Consider the following 13,564-nt stretch of genomic DNA (forward strand, 5'->3'; position numbering starts at 1 on the left):
GATATTTACTCATTTTCCTTCATTTTCTTTCTTCTCTTTCATAAACTTTGGTTATCAAGGGTCTATCAAAATTGTGAATGATTAAAAAGTTCCTATGAACATTAGACCTAAATTGTATTTGGATTCCAAAATAAGGATTTGAAACACACCTAAAATGTGCGTTATTTGCCCTTGATTTAGGATGGTTTTCATATGATTTGGTTGAATTTAACGTTGTTCGTTAATGGTTTTAGGATTATGTTCGAGATATCAATTCAATGTCAAAATGGACCAAAAAAAGCCTAAATATGCCCAAAGAAGTAAATTCCGAGCTATACATTGAAAAGAGGGAAGAAAAAGTGAAAAAACTACAAGTTGGTAAAAGTTGGGACAGCGCAGTGCGTAAGATAGCGGCACTCTTCAAGGCACTTTAGTCCTGAGAGGGATATTTTCAGAGCAGCAATGTTGCGGTCCTTGGAGCGCAACCCTGTGCTTCGACAAAAAGAAGCAGCACAGCGATGCTCCTTTAGAGCGCCTTGGCGCTAGGCCATTTTTGGAAAATTATTTTCAATTTTGGAAAATCTTCTATATAAATAATCCTAAGGTTTTGGCTGCTGATTTCAACAACACACACCAAAAAATCCAGAGTATTAGAGAGAGTTTTCACTCTAGAGAAAGTGAGAAAAATTAAAGGGTCGTTCGAAGGCCGTTGAAGATCCCTAATGCAGATTGAGGCAAGCTTGGCGAGCTTGAATGGTGGAGATTGCTTTGGAAGGGTTTTTTTCTTTGTTCCCTTTATTTTCTTTATTGATTATGATTGTAGCGATGTAGGAGAATGTATTTGTAGCAATCATGTGTGGCTAAATGTTCTAGTTCTAGGGTATTGATGAACTTATTTATGAATTTATGTTAATTCAATAGAATTTTTTATGGATGCTTGTCTTTGAATGTTTTTCAATTATTATGCTTTAGCACATCGATTAATCATAGATGTATGTTAGGTTAAATTTCAATTGAGAATGATTGCATGTTCCAATTCTATAATATTGAATCGTTAGCTAAACCTTTCCTGCAAATAATTAGGTTGTTAACAAAGGTTGATGATGACTATTCTTAATGCCATGGTTCTTAATTTGATTTCAAGAAATTAGTTATCAATTATGCTGGAATGAAAATAGGTTGTTATTTTGAAAGGTAATAATCTTGAAAATAGTTTCTAGACTTAAGTATTTCATTGACTTAACAATTTCTAGAAACCTTTTGCATGATTTAATGAAATAATCAAGGAATTCAAGCCCTGGAATGTCTTTGTCTCTTGAGTTTCAATATCATCTTCTTTGTTGTCTTTTATTTCAATAGAAAATTATCATCCCAAGTTCAACCCTTCGATAAAATCTACATAATTTTTTAGTAGCTAAGCATAATTCGATTACTTGATTCTCTGAGTATGAAGTCAGTCTCTTGACCGTTTTTTTTTACTGAAGCTTGACCACATGCGCTTGCACGCGTTCAAAATCAAGATTCAATCATTTTTATTCTTGAAAAATGTTTTTAACTAAGTTGTCATTCATCTATCTAAATTAATAAATTAATTGCACAAATTTTCACTATGCTAATTACTTCTTTGTTTTTGCTTCCCCTATTGAATTATGCAATCAAATAAACCATCACTTTAAATCTCTAAAAGAACCAAACACATATAGCAAAAGAAAACAAAAGGCTGCTACTTTTTGGATATTTTGTTTGAATTAAAATAAAACCATTTGCCACATAAAATATTTTTGAGTGCCAAGGCAGCAACAGTCAAATCCCTTGAGTTTTACATTTGGAAGTAAATTATAGGAGATTGATTGGGATCTTATGTTTTGGAATTTAAAAATTTATCAAACATGTAATGATGGAAACAAACCATAATTTTTGAATGGAGGTGATTGAACATTTCAATGACTTTATATATATATATATATATGAAGTTTTTCTATTTGATCATAATGATGATTATTGGATAAATGATTAAAAAAATAGGCTAAAACATTTTCCCTTTGGGAAAAAAAGCTGTATGACTAATAACTTTTGACTTTTTTGAAAATTTATTATTGATATCAAATTTTAGATAGGGAAAACGCACTTGACATTTACGTGACATCAGCAGTGACTTTTTTTAAAGAGGAGAAGAACGTGATCTGCAAAAGAGAAAACATGCACATCAGTATGGTGCTTACCACACACACTTCGATGCTTAAGTCGACGAGTGCAAGAGTGTGGAAGCTAGAGAGTTTGAGAGTAGGACTCAAGTTACCTCATAAGAAGCTATAATGATTTATTTAGAGAAAAAGTCGACCTAGGTTGTTTCCTAGGATTTTGGAGTTGCCTTAAGATAATTAGATAACCTACTAGGCTAAAGGGTGCATCCAGTTTTATATGTTTGTCTAGGGGTCAACCTTGGTCGAGCATCTCCCTTAGGCACATTTTGGTGTTAGGGCAATGTTTTGGGCCAGGGCATATGTGGGTATACCGGTTAAGGTTTGCCTTGGCCGAGGCTAAGCACATAAATCTGGGCTTTGGCATGAACTAACTTCTCTTTTAGGTCTATTTTGCGCTTAAGATGGTATTTTGGGCCCAACTTTGCTATTTTCTCAACCTTGTTACTACTACTCGTATGTTCCATTTGATTATATTATTTAGTTTAAAATCATCCATAACATTTATCTTTTATGTAGAGGAGCATCATTCTAGAAGAAGGGCTCAGGAACTATTCTCTTGAAGAAGGTTCTGTGAGAAAAGGGCAACCAAAAGGTTTGCGTCAAGGATCTTCTAAGTGATCATTGGCTGGTGTCGATGGAAAGCGACTTGGTAAACCAACTTTTAAAGCAGCTTAGCCTCTTGTAAGAGGAAAAGGGAAGATTAGTCTTCGTAGAAGATGATGACATTAAAGACCCTAACAAAGAATAAAAAATGAGGTGGTATGTAAGATACTAACCGGAAAACACATAAACACAGAGATCTTTAGAGGATTGATGTCGAAGGTTTAGGGTGTGGGAGGCCAAGTTACTTTTGAAAGGGCTGGAAGAAATCTAATTTTGTGTAAACTCAACAATGGGAAGGACAAAAACAAAGTCTTTAACAGTGGCCCATGGAGCTTTGATAATGCCTTGTTATTATTTGAGGAAACTGATGGAAGGAGCACAATTGTAGACATCAAATTCAGGTTCAGTTCCTTTTGGATTCACTTTCACCACTTACCTCTAGTTTGCTTTTACAGGAAGTACACTAAAACTTTTGTAAACTCTATAGGTGTGTTTAATGATATTGATGAATATGGGAAAATCGAAATGGAAACCCTAAGAGTGAAGGTGAAAGTCGACATGCAACAACAACTTAAATGAGGAACAAACATAAAGCTTGGAACAAAGGCTGAAAAGACTTAGATCCCTATTACCTATGAAAACTCCCTGATTTTTGTTACAAGTATGGTAAACTTGGCCATGTGATTCACGAATGTGATGAAACAAATGAAGGACAGGGGGAGGAGAAAAGATATGGGGTATGGCTAAGGGAAACACAAGGCAGTAGAGGCATCTATAGGAGAAGAAAGAAAGTGTACAAAACGAATAATGGGAAAGGAGTTAAAGTATGAAGTTTTCGTTTGAAGAGGTATACGACGGGACGGTAAACGATAGTAGTCAAAAGGTAGACAATAACGTCAACAAGTAGACGACAGTGTGAAGTGGTAGACGATAGCATTTAAAGAAGGTAGACGATAGCGTTTAGAGTAGGTAAACGATAATGTCTGAAGGAGGTAGGCGATAGTGTCAGGAGATAGATGATGTCGTGTAGACGATAACGTCAAGAGGTGGATGATAATATTTAAAAGAGGTAGACGACAACATTAAGTGATAGACGATGTTGTGTAGACGATAACTTCAAGAGGTAGACGATAGTATCAAACAAAGGTAAACGACAGTTTTAGATAGGTAGATGATAATGCAGAAGATACACGAAAGTGGCACACTAACATTTTCTTTATATTATCTTGTATATTGAAGTGTACATATGTGTTGTATTTATCCAATATTGAATCCTTAATTTGGGAGTATAAGAATAACTCAACAAAAAACGGTTAGATACTTGTTGTAACCATCCTATTCCTTTGGTAAATCATATTCTTTTGGTAAAGAGGTAAGACTGTAATTTATGAAGTCTTGCATTGCTGACGGAGCTGCTAAGTGGATTTTCCTTTGGTGATGTGGCTGGCTGTGATGGCATCCTTAACATCCCGCCTCAAACGAGAAGGTAGTTCTACTACACCGAGTTTGGATCGAAGGTGGAAGAACTGTGAGTGTGTTAAGGTCTTGGTGAGGCATTTAGCGATTTGGTCGGAGGATGGTACATAACGAACATCAAGTTGACCACTGAGGACTTGATCACGAATGAAGTGAATGTCGATCTCAATGTGCTTGGTCCATGCATGAAACACCAGTTTGACGGCTAGAGCACCGGTGCTGAGGTTGTCACACCACAGGACTGGAGCCGACTTCTGTTTGACACCAATCCCAGACAGTAGCTGTTGCATCCAGATGATTTCTGTAGAGGCATGAGCAAGCGCTCTATATTCAGACTCCGTGCTGGACCGGGCGACAACAGATTGTTTCTTTGTGGACCAGGAGATAAGATTACCACCAAGGAAGACGCAATAAGCAGCAAATGATTTTCAATCGTCTATGTTGGCTGCCCAATCGGCATCGGAGAAAGCCGAAATAGACAGGTCAGATCCATGTTGAATGTAGAGGCCAAAGTGTCGAGTGCCACTCACATATCTTAGTACTCTCTTCACCACTTGCCAGTGAACGTCCGTAGGTTGCTTTAAGTACTGACTTAGATGATTAACCGCATATGTAATGTCAGGTCGCGTGGTGGTTAAGTACTGTAAGGCGCAATCATGTTCCGATAGATATAGGGATTGTCAAGAGGAGTGCCATTAGAGATGGAGAGTTGCTTGTTTAGAACACTCGGAGAGGGTGCCAGTTTTAGATCTCCAAGGTCAAGGTGGTGGAATAGGTCCTCGACATATTTTTTCTGATTTAGTATAACTCCATTTGTGACAGTGTGCCGTTGGACTCCAAGGAAGTAATGGAGTTGGCCAAGATCCTTTAGAGAAAACTTGGAGTCCAAGGTTGTTACAAGCTTGTTGATTACCTACGGATTGGTGCCGGTGATAATTACATCATCAACATATACCAGTAAAAGTATCAAGACAGAAGTGCTCCGATATATGAAGAGAGATGTATCAGACTTAGCATTCTGAAACCCCAGTTACATAGTGCTGTCTTCAGTGTGTTGTTCTAGGCCTTTTGGCACTTGTTTGAGGCCATTTATGGCCTTGTGTAAGCAATAAACATGATTTGGTAGTTGAGGATGAACAAATCCTTGCGGTTGGCACATGTAAACTTCTTCATCGAGGACCCTATTAAGGAAGGCATTAGAAATCTAACCGTCTCAGCTGCCACCCTTTGGACATAACAAGGCTAATGATGATCCGAATGGTGGACGCCTTCACCATTAGACTAAATGTCTCAAAGAAATCAATGCCCGGGTTTCGATGGAAGCCTTTTGTTACGAGTCGTGCCTTGTATCGTAGAATGGAGCCATTAAAACTTCGTTTGATTCTGAATACCCACTTATTCCTAACAATGTTCATCGACGGTGACAGAGGAACTAAAGTCCAAGTTTGATTGTTCATCAGTGCTTGAAATTCATCACTCATGGCTTTATTCCACAGCGTGGTTTTGAGCGCATCAGTGACTCGTGTAGGTTTGGTTAGGGACCATTTTTTGTGGGTTTGGGAGGATAGTATTTTGGGTTTGAAGATGCCTGCCTTTGCTCGAGTAATCATGGGATGAGTAGATACGAGTACAGGGTGTGGGACAATATCAAGTGAAAATTGGGCAGTGGACGATAAAGGTAAATGATCGGTAGGTTGGGCAGTAGGCGATGGTGAGTCAGGAGGTAAACGATCGTTGGGTAAACAATTGGGTTGTAAACGATCGGTAGGTAAATGATCGGTGTGTAGGCGGGTGGTGGGTAAACGATCGCTGGGTACACTATTGGTGGGTAGATGATCGGTAGGCTGGACATTACACGATAAGGGTAAACGATCACTGGATAAACGATCGCTGGGTAAATGATCGGTAGGTGAACAATCATTGGGTAAATGATCGCTGGGTAAGCAATTGGTGGGTAGGCGATCAGTGGGTTGGATACTAGACGATGAAGGTAAACGATCGTCAGATAAACAATTGGTAGGTAGACGATTAGAAGAGGGAGGTGGGAAGGTTGGGCTATCTGTAGAGTTATCAGTGGGTGATTAGGTGTGGGTTGTTCTGATAATTTGTGAGGGTGAGGTTGTGGACGTAGAGGGCATAGAGTCACTGTGCAGTGTGTTCTGACTGAGGGGTAGCCAGAAAACTGGGTGGGCAGCAACTGCTTGCTTGGCTGGTCTGCAAGCTGAAGGAGACACCTGACAAGGAAAATTAGCTTCACCAAACAAAACATGTCGAGAGATGAACAACCTACCAGTGGGGTTGAGGGATTTGTAGCCTTTATGATTCACAGCAGGGTTGAGGTAGATGCACTTCTCTATGCGATAGCTTAACTTATGTGAACTGTACAGTCTCAAGCAGGGGAAACATGCACACCCAAATATTCGAAGCTCCTCAAACTTGAGCTTCTTTTTGAACATCACTTCCATTGGAGACTGTCCATTTAGGACAGGGTGGGAAGGCCATTAATCAGCAGAGTTGAGTAAGAGAAAGCATCCCACTAATGATGTAAGGGAAAATGTGCTTGGGCTAATAGGGTTAGCTCAGTCTCCACTATGTATCTGTGCTTCCTCTCAGCCCTTCCATTTTGTGCTGACGTATATGGACAGGTATACCTAGAGGCACAGCCATGTTGATGACAGACTTTGTGTATCTTAACAAATTCTCCACCATTATCCGACTGTAGGAACTTGATCAGTGTTTTGAACTGAGTTTGGATCATGATGAGAAAGTGTTGAAAAGCTGCAAAAGTGTCACTTTTTAACCTCAGAGGATAGATCCATGTATACCTGCTGTGATCATCAACAAAGATAACATAATGTTTGTACCATCTGTAGACAGGAGAGGAGCTGGACCCCACAAATCAGTATGTATAAGTCCAAAGGTTGCAGATGCTCTTGAGTTAGAGTTAGGGAAGGCTAAAGAGTGCGATTTGCCATAGCTACAAGAATCACAAAATTTGAGCTCTTCTTTAGATAACATAGGGAGATTACAGCCTTTGATAATAAATTCTAGTGTTTTTTACGAAGGATGGCCAAGTCTTCTATGCCATGTAACCTTAGACACCCTATGCTTCGAAGATACGCTAAGAGTAGACAGATTTTTATTCTTGTGCACTAGCTGCGGTGGTCTTCCGTTTCCTACTAACTTCGAGCTGACTTTTGCACCTTCTAACTGATAAAGTCCATCTTTAAGCACTCCCTTCATTACCGTTTGTCCCATACCCTTGTCCTTAACAAGACAGTAATCCATGTGAAATTCAATAAACACGTTATTGTCTTTTGTTACTTAGATATACTGACCAAATTTTTTGCTATGGCAGGCACAGATAACATATCATTTAGTTTCAAATTGCAGGCATCACTAGATAGACATGCAGTTCCAACATGAGAAGTTTCTAGAGTATTACCATTAGCTATAGTGACTGCTTCAGTACCTGAGTATTCAGTCAGGTTGCCAAGATTGTTGAAGTCTAAGGTAACATGATTAGAGGCACCCCTGTCAGCATACCAATTTGCATCAGTAATGTTCTCTTGTCTTGTAAGAAAGGGATTACTTCTATAGGCAGTGGCTAGGGCTATTGGATGCGGTTGTGTGTTTTTGGTCTGGTTGTTGGGGAAGAGTTGTCCCTTATTTTGAGGAGAATTGGGAACAAAGTCTCTATTATACCTGTTGAAGCAGTAAAATGCTATGTGTCCTACCTTCCCACAAACTTCAAAAATAGATTTGTTATTGTTTCTTCCCCTGCCTCGACCTTTGCCATGGCCACCACCACCTCGTTGTCCTCCCCCAGTGGACTGGTTGCTGCTATTGGTCTTGTTATTTTGGTTGACATGTCTAGTATTTGTCATATTCACTGACGCATTACTGACTTGGTTGAAGCCTACTGTCATCTTTTGGTTTGATTGATGCTCCAATCTCCTTTCATACAGGAGAAGTTCCAATTGCATATCAAGCCATGACATGTTCGCTCTCCCTTGGATCATGGCCACGACGACATTGTACTCTTCATCAAGTCCTAATAGTACTTGTGAAACAAGAGCTCTTGGTGGCACTAGACTACCAGCTTGCTCAAGATTGTTAGCATTCATTTTCATAGTTCGAAGGTACTCTTCCATTTTCAAATTCTTTTCTGGTTGTTTGAAACACATGTCTCAGATAATCCTCTTCAGCCCTGGACTGAATACCAAAGAGTTGTTGAATGTTGGTCCACAGATCTCTTGCACATTCACATCCCATCACTTGAATGGTAACTTCTAGTGTCATGGATTTATATAGCCAGCCTAGGAGAAGTTGATCTACAGCCATCCACACTTTGTATTGAGGATTTACCTCAATTGTTGTCGACGAGCTAGAAGCACCACTACCGAAGCTTCCTTTTGTGCTGAACGGAGTAGCTCCTGCTCTAGTTGATCTAGTCGGTATGCTCTCACTAACTGTAGGTGTAAAAACATTGGGGGACAAACTTTTTTCCCGGTCAGGTGCCCTTCGAGTCGGTAGCTCTGAAGGATTGGAAGCGCCAAGTTTTTCCATAGAAGGAAATTGCTGCGATCAAGTTTGATGGAGGTTATCTGATTGAGGAGTTGGTTGAAGGCTGGGTCGTTGAAGTTGGCTGTGCCGAAGGTGGTTCCCAGGTTTCCTTGATTGACGTTGGTTATTGTATGCTCTGATACCAAGTTAAAGTATGAAGTTGTCGTTTGAAGAGGTATACGACGGGACGGTAAACAATAGTAGTCAAAAGGTAGACAATAACGTCAACAAGTAGACGACAGTGTCAAGCAGTAGACGATAGCATTTAAAGGAGGTAGACGATAGCGTTTAGAGGAGGTAAACGATAACGTCTGAAGGAGGTAGACGATAGCGTCAGGAGATAGACGATGTCGTGTAAATGATAACGTTAAAAGGTAGACGATAGTATTTAAAGGAGGTAGACGATAGTGTTAAGTGATAGACATTGTCGTGTAGACGATAATGTCAAGAGGTAGACGATAGTATCAAACAAAGGTAAACGACAGTTTTAGCTAGGTGGACGATAATGCAGAGGATACACGACAGTGGCATGCCAACCTTTTCTTTATATTATCTTGTATATTGAAGTGTACAAATGTGTTGTATTTATACAATATGGAATCCTTAATTTGGGAGTACAAGAATAACTCAACAAAAAATGGTTAGACACTTGTTGTAACCATCCTATTCCTTTGGTAAATCGTATTATTTTGGTAAAGAGGTAAGACTGTAATTTATGAAGTCTTACACTGCTGACGGAGCTGCTGAATGGATTTTCCTTTGGTGATGTGGCTGGCTGTGTTAGCATCCTTAACAAAAGGTACGAGAAGAGGCAGAGGTGATGGTCAGTTGAATGAGAGGAGCTCCAGGAGCTGGTCTGAGTCTTTGCTAATCGAGAACATAAGCCTAAATCAAAGAGATGCGAGAATCAGAAAAGAAGAGAAGAAGGATAAATTAAAGAAAACATTGCATGAGGAAGAAGGAAAGTTGTTGATGGAGACGACGAGAATGAACACTTTGTCGATCGAAGCAAAGGAATCGGCCACTGAGTGGAAAAAAATGTGAAGATGGAGATCAACAGTGGGATGAAAATTTCGATGTGGATAGTAGAAAGTCGGAAAGAAAATCAGTACACTTGGTTGGCAACCAAGACAGTGACAGTACGAAAAAAGAGAACGTGATAGGGACAAGACCTGACCTGGTGCAAAGAGATGTTTGTGGAATTAATGAGCTCAATGGTCAAGTAATGAAGCCCAATTAACCATGGGCCAGAAATTACAAAGTAACATTAGGTCAATTGAGTCTGAGACTTCCAAAATGATAATAGATATGGAAGAAGGGCCCAAAAAGCATCAATATGAAGATAAAGGCAATCAAAAAGAGAACAACCTAAAGAAATGGAAGAGAATGGCTAGATCTGATAAGGATAAAAAACAAGTAGATGAGGCTTTTAATAAAATATCAGGAACCAAACATATCTTAGGTGGGATAGAAGCTGAAAGTGGCAAGAAGAGAGGAAGATTACACCATCACTTCGATAAAGACACGGATATTGGCGGAGGCTGTTAATCAACCCTATCAGACGTCATGAATATCTTATGCTGGAGCGTTCATGGGTTGGGGAGAACATTTCGAGCCCTTCATCATGAAGTAAGAAGGGAAAATCCCTAAGTTCTATTCCTTTCTGAAACTATGTGCAGGATTGAAAGCTAGAGATAAAATTAAGAGTATAATTGGTTATGATACTGTTTCATTGTTCAAAGGAGTTGATAACATTGGGATCATTGCCTTCAACTTGTTTGTGAGTTGTTTCAAAGTTCTTGGGTTGGTTGAGAGCCCTCTAGGTATGTTTCTGAGTCCATCATGGGGAAGTTATCTAGGCAGAAGTGTGCTGAGATGGATCATCCATATACTATAAATGAGATTGAGGTTGCGATTAGACAAATGGTCGTGATGAGGTTCAAGTGGTATTTTGCCAAAAGTTTTGGGTTATTATTGGTAATGACATGATTAACATGTGTTTGGAAGTTCTCAATAATGGAAAAGACGTCGGCTTTATTAACAAACCTTTCATTTTGCTTATTCCCAAAGTTTCCAAGCCTAAGGGGATGTTTGAGTTTCGCCCCATCAGTTTATACAACGTTGTTTTATAAGATCATTGCAAAATCTATGGTTAATAGGCTCAAGAAAGTGTTGGATGTTACTATATCCAAGAATCAATCTGCCTTTGAGCCTAGAAGACTCATAACCGATATGCCATTTTGGGTTTTGAATGTATTCATGCAATCAATAGAAAGAGAAAAGATAAGGAGGGATAGGTCGCATTGAAGCTTGACATGAGTAAAGCCTATGACAGAGTTTAATGGTCGTTCCTTAAAGCTATGCATGTTTCTTTGGGGATATGGCCTAGATGGACCAGGTGCATTATGAATTGTGTGGAGTCTGTGAGGTTCTTTGTTCTTATCAATGGCACACCCTAACAGGAGTTCACGCCTCAGAGAGGTCTTAAACAAGGGGACCCAATCTCCCCTTATCTGTTCCCGATTTGTGATGAGGGTTTATTTGCACTTATTAAAAGGGAAAAATCTTTATCTCTATTTCATGGTCTTCGTATTAACTCTCATTGGACTGCTATATCTTATTTAATGTTTGCTTAGGACAGTTTGTTGTTTTTAAGGGCTTCTCATGAGGAGTGCAGGAGAATTTGGTGGGTTTTCAAAGTTTATGAAGAGGCGTCTGGCTAGAAAATCAATCTTGATATTGGGTTATACGTCTTAAAACTCGTGGTTTGTAAATATTAAACATGTTCTATTTTATAATACAATTGTTATTGAGATTATTCGACAAAAATGTTACTGAATATGTGAATTGTACCTTTTTGACCCTAAATCCAATAAACAAAGAACTTCTGGCTATAACATGAATACTTGAACTTTATGTGGAGATATGATAACTCGTAGAAATATAAGTTATTGTAGCCTTTTACTTAAAATAATGAGGTTAGGTAAGCAAAATATGTGTTGATAATACTAGGAATTTATGCTTAAAAATATACTTATGTTGAAGTACATTTAAAATCCCTGTTGACCGCATAACATGAGTTAAACTGCGCTGAAGTGCTATATTTTGCAGTTAATTAAAAGAGCTGTCCGCATGCACCAGCTCGAACCCGATAAAGAAACAGTTGATCGCATGGCTTGGGATCTCTGAAATAATCCTAGTGGATATTCTGCCACAACTCAGAACAATGACCATGATAGCAGCGCTGACATTCTCACTCATTGTTAGCTCTCAAAAAGAGCTAATTTTATGTCCTTCTTCTCATATAACCTCAAACTCATATAACCTCAAACTTTGCGATTGAGTGAAGATCATCTAGCTTTCGTAAGAAATGCATGCTTTAGCTTTCTTTTAAAACCTTGATGTTTTGGACATGAGTTTAACACTGTTGGGAATGTCCTAGAACTCGCAATTCGTAAATTTTATGTTAAACATTCTTTTTATCAATAAAATATTATTGAGTATGTTATTCAATAAAGTTGTTGATTCTACATTCTATTATGAAAATCCAATAAACATTTCCATGGTTATAGTATGAATACTTTAACTTTATATGGTGATATAAACAGGATGAAGTTAATAGTATATAGCCTAAAGGGTCTATAAGTATATGGATGAAATTGGGTATCTCATTCTGGTAACACTAATGGATGCGGCTCATTTCGTATACTGATACAAATGATGTGATCCATAAATCATTCATGTAGAGACATGTGAGTGGGGGCATCCTATACAATGAGTTTGCATAAGACTGGACCTTGAAGTAGTCATTTTTCTTTATAACGACCGTTTAGTGTTAAAACTGACTATTTCAAACTAAAATGACCTAGGATAACACGATCTTAATCTTGAGCTAACTATGAACTCCTGTTTATTTCAGGATTATCCTTTGATCTGCATAGGTGAGAGTAATCCAACAGTATTGCTCAATAAGCCTTCCATTTTGGGGATAAGACCAGGTAAATAGCTGAGGACATGGCTATGCAAGATGGAATCACTCCTACCCGACTTAGGGTTAGCAGATAGGTTGTTCTCTTAAGCGCTGATTCCTAGTATTGAATAATGGGCCCCAACCCTCTCTTGGTAAAGAGGGATATGATATATAAATGGTATTACAAATCAGTTATTCAATAGAGGGTCAGTGGGAGCTTAAGGTGCAAGATGTATTTACAGGGGTAAAATGGTAATTTTGACCCAGGTGTAAATACGGACGACCTGTGAATGATCGTCTTACAGATTATGGTTGAAATAGTCAGAAATATATCTACAGTGAAGAAAGTGCAACTATCGAGCAATAGTGGTGTGCCTTGATAGTTAACGAATAGTAATCAATTCATTTTTAAAGAGTTTAACTAATTAATTACAAATCGTTGGAGCTCATGATCTGTAGGTCCATTAGGTCCCTCTACTGGCTCATAAATTGAAATAACAAATTGAGTATTAAATTGGATGAATTTTGGAATTAGGGTTATGAATTTGAAATGTTCAAATTCGATTATTAAGGTTTTCAATTTATTGTATTTGATACAACTAAAAACGTTTAAGTTAGATGAAATTAAATGAAATTGGAGAATCAATTAATATTTAAATTATGATTTAAATATGAAATTGAGTTATATTGGAGGAATTTATGTTTTATTGATTTAATATCAAGATATTAAATTAATATTATTTTAATTAAAAAGGTTTAATTAAAA

Source organism: Benincasa hispida, chromosome 12 (genome assembly GCF_027475165.1).
Source record: "Benincasa hispida cultivar pf3 chromosome 12, pf3_genome.v1.1, whole genome shotgun sequence".
In the NCBI taxonomy this organism is placed as follows: domain Eukaryota; kingdom Viridiplantae; phylum Streptophyta; class Magnoliopsida; order Cucurbitales; family Cucurbitaceae; genus Benincasa; species Benincasa hispida.